Consider the following 4,738-nt stretch of genomic DNA (forward strand, 5'->3'; position numbering starts at 1 on the left):
AAATAATTTAACTGATAAAGTGTTTACAAGTGTTGAGGTAGGTAATTGCGTGTCATAAATTGAATTGCAGCTTGTATTGCAATGCAGAGTGTATTGCACACAGGCACACACGCACACACGTACACACGCACACACGCAAAGGCACACACGCACACACGTACACACGTACACACTGCATCATGAGTCGCTTCCTTTGTGTTAGACTTGAGGAGCATCAACAGCCCACCTCCCACATTTGCATGTACCACTCTGTGCCAGGCGAAGACCCCCCCCTCCCACACACACACACACACACACACACACACCGCCACGCACACTTCCAGCCATTTCCAATGTGATTGATGTGAGTGCTTAGCCGGGCGACAGGAGGTCACCATGCATGGGAGATTGTTTTAGCCCCTTTACCTGCTCTCTCTTCTCTCTCTCTCTCTCTCTTCCAGTGAACCCCCCCTAACACACACACACACACACACACCCACAAACACACACGCAAACACACACGCACACTTCCTCTTCCCCTCGCCCCCCCCCCCCCCCCCCGCACCCACCTGGAAAAGGCGCCGTTGAACTCGCCACCCGCCACACTCCGCCGCCTAATTATATCCTGGATGTGTAAATGTATTCATATTCATGAAGTGCACAGATGCTAAATTAACTGTTGGTGGCGGGGAGGGAGGAACGCGTCGTGGTGTCGCGCAGCCCCGCCGTTTGCCCGCCGCACTTTGCGGGGAGGGAAGGGGAGGCGAGGGGAGCGAGGGGGGAGTTGAGAGGATGGCGGAAAACGAGTGAGAGACAAAGGGATAGACAGAGGAGGAGGAGGAGGAGACGAGAACAAAAGGCTGAGGAGGCACGCGGCGACAATGACGTCTGAAGGCTCGCCTGCCCGACCACAGAGGCCCGTTTCCAGTCTCTCTCTCTCTCTCTCTCACCGGGCTCACCCCTGAGCCCACTATCATAGCCCCCCCCCCCCACACACACACACACACACACACACACACAAACACAAACACACACAGTCACACACACACACACACACACACACACACACCACACACACACACACACACACACACACACACACACACACACATACACACCATACCAAACCACACCAGATCCCCGAAACTCCCCAACCAACCAAGCAAGCAACCAGCCCGTCCTGGAGCGATTGGCGCCCGCCCGATTGGTGCACGGGCCCATGGCGGCGGGTTGGGCACTAATGTGAGTGACAAACTCAAAAAGCGCATAGAGAGAGAGAGAGAGAGAGAGAGAGGCAGGAGGAACTCTGGGGCAGATGGAGAGAGGCGAGCAGATGGCCCAACCCCCCCCCCCCAATCCCCCTGAAAACGTGATGTATGAAATTAATAACATTGCTCAAATAGAATTCAGGAAAACAGGAATACATTTAACTCAATTTTAATACGTGATTGAGTGTGTGTGTGTGTGTGTGTGTGTGTGTGTGTGTGCGTGAGTGCGTGTGTCAGAGGGGGGGTACATTTGCATGCCAGTGAGAGAAATGAGAGAATATAGTGTTGAGCTGGGTGTGGGGATGAGTGTCATCAAACGGAACAGGTGAAGGTCGAACGGCGTGGGCCTCATCGTGCAAATATGGAGGCTGGAAATGCACTCTGCTCCAATGTTCGGGGCTCACGCACGCTTCCATTAAAGGCTTGTCATTTTGGAACTATGAGTTGAGTTATAGCGGAAGTATATATATTTTTTACCTCATGCCAAACTCTGAAAGTGGAGATTCACAAAATAGGAGCGGCAACAAACTCAGGCTGAAGCCGACAATTGATTTGAATATTCTCCCAGAAAGCGAGTCAAGTTCACCCCTCCACCCCTTTTGTGCAGTGATTCATACTGTAGTAACTACTAGTATACATTTATTCAAGTAGCCTACTGTACTTTTAGCAAATTTGAGGTAGAGTACTTTTACTTTACTTGAGTATTGAAATGTAATTGTTTTTAAACTTTATACTTATGTCAGGATTAGTGTTTCTGTATTATTCTGAAGTGTGTTATGTTTCTGTACCTTATTTCAAATAAGGTACAGAAACATAACACACTTCAGAATAATACAGATTCAAATAAGTTATTTGAATTGAAGAAACAGATTTGCGTTTCCTCCCTTCTCTTGTAGTTGTTTGCCTGTCTTGTCTCACCTGTCTTGTAATTGCATTGTTGTTGTTCACCTGTGTCCTGTTTGGTTCCAACCAATACCTGTATTGATTGTTCTTCAGTTCACCTGAGTACCTGAGTGTTTGTTGGATCGCCTGGTTTTGTTATCTGGTCCTGTTGCTTGTTCTGAGTGCTGCTGCTGGATAAATAAACAGAGTCTTCCATGTCAAGTTATTGTGTTTCTTCCATTGTGTTTGGGTCCTACTTGTCCTACTAACAACTACATCTGAGATCCAAATACTGTGCTTTTTACTCAACCTCAATTGTTCTCAATTGTTCGACGGCTATTGTCAAAAGCACAAAACATGTGAAATGGAACTTGGCACTTATTTTAAAGCCAATTATTTACGATATTGCCCTATACTTTTGCATAAGTAAAACATCTGAATGCATCTTCCGGCAGCTGCTATAGTGTGAGTGAGAGAGTGCTTTATCCTCAGCAGCTCACTGCCATGTGTTTGTTTAGCGCGTCTCCATCGTGTGTGGAAGACAACATTTGTGCTTATTAGTGCCTCACACCAGCACAGTGAGATGTGGAAGAGTGACACGGTGCCAAACATACGCTGTTCATTTCGCATCCCAGGAAGCAATCCGCTTCCTGCATAAAATCTGCTCTTGTTTAGATGACGGTTTCTCGCAGAAACGCGACTTGCGGTTCCCTCAGCGAGGTGGCACGGAGCCCATGTCTAGTAACGGGAAATGCTGACATTCATGAGCCAGTAGATATATCTATATATATTATTTCATATTTTGTATTCCCAATAATGTCTTGTGCAATGTTTGGCTTTAATTGTGCTCATGTGTCATGGATCCTTGTATAGCTTCTGAGTAATGAACGAAAGCTTACTCTAATTAAAGAATTCTAAGCTGAAACATCCAAGTACCTGGGTTCAAAGAGATCTTTTTTTACACTTTCAGCACTAGAGATGGAAACAATTAGATCAGCACTAAAACAACACAGCATGCACCACCATGATGACGAGAAGCACTATACTGACTCATACAGTACTGTATAGCTCCGTCTTTGGAGCTATCTTCGGGTCAACTTCCAAAACAACCTGGTCTCCAGAAAAGAGTCGTTGGTGTCGTACATTTCTGGAGACCATTGAACTGCTCTCACTCACTCCTATTCCCTATAATATCACCTGTCCTCACTCACTCCTATTCCCTATAATATCACCTGTCCTCACTCACTCCTAAATAAATGATGTCTTTCAGTTCTTGTTCAGCAGCAAAATTGACACCTGAGAGCCTATAGCTGTCCACTCCTCGAGTCTCAGCCAACCTATGGTTATGTGTGGATGTGTGTTTTGGGGGGCTACAGAATGAAAGTAGCATGTTTTTACACTATCAATGTACAATGCAATGTATTACACCATGTCTTAGTGTGCATTAATTGTCCCGACCGAATAAACAAAGTAGCATATAACCAACAATTGTGTTTACACTCTGGCTTATTTTCTTTCCATTGGCTTTTGTCCTTTTATCAGATTCTTAAATGACTTCTTCATTGGAAAGGAAGGGGGGTGTCTATTGAATGTAATTGAATGGTCTCTGGCCCTGCATGGCCTCCCCTTGTGTTAAGAGCTTCCACTTCATTGTGAGTGCATGAATGCTCACAGTTCTGTTCGGTGGGTGAGAATCCAAGCGACAGTGAATAACACTCTTTGTGGGGATGAAGCCGTACAAACCACAGAGTTTTATAGTCTTCCACGAACAGCGCCAGTCACTCACTTTTTGAGTCACAGTCTGTCTGGTAGGTTTGGGAACTTGGGATCCTTGAGGATTTGAACGATTCCCGTTCCTTAACGGTCTGATCCGTATAGGTTCCCTTTAAAGATAAATATAGGGGGGTGCCAAACACTCTCAGGGGGGGAGGGGGCAAGGAGCTCAAGGCAGGTAAAGTTTAAGCTTTTTCCACAAATCGTACAAATAAAGGGCTTTCCCATGTATGTGTGTGTGTGTGTGTGTATATATATATATATATAAAGCCAATGTGCACTGTGCTTGTCACCACGAGGCCTTTGAGGTGCATTTCAATCCACGTGCGGTGGGGATGGAGGTGGTGGTGGTGGCAGTAGTGGTGGTATGATCGAGGGGTGGGGTGGGGTGGGGGTGGGGGTGGTGTGTATACGCACTCCCCCGTTCCCGAAAAAACAGAAGGTAGGGAGCTGGCGGTGCGCCGCGCACATGGCGAGTGTTACTTAGTGGTTATTGTGGTGGTCATACTGTGTCCCGTATGGCGCTGTATTAACCAGCAGCATGCAAACACCTTCTGTCCAAACATCTGCGACAGGCACCGCTTTTTGGGCCGCCATCCAAAAACTAAAAAAAGACAGAGGGAGAAAGAGAGAGAGGGAAAACACTTGATCCTTCTGTTTGGCGCCGTTCCTTCACCCTCGCTTCTTCCTCCTGCTCCTCTTTACACGCCGCTTTGCAGTGGTGGAAGATATTTTTTTCACGTGGTAAAATGTGCAATATCATAACATAAAAAGTAAATCACACACATTCAAGATTTGAATTGAGTAAAAGTACAAAAGTATTGCCATAAAAAAAC

Source organism: Protomyctophum bolini (assembly GCF_963924005.1).
Source record: "Protomyctophum bolini genome assembly, chromosome: 17".
In the NCBI taxonomy this organism is placed as follows: domain Eukaryota; kingdom Metazoa; phylum Chordata; class Actinopteri; order Myctophiformes; family Myctophidae; genus Protomyctophum; species Protomyctophum bolini.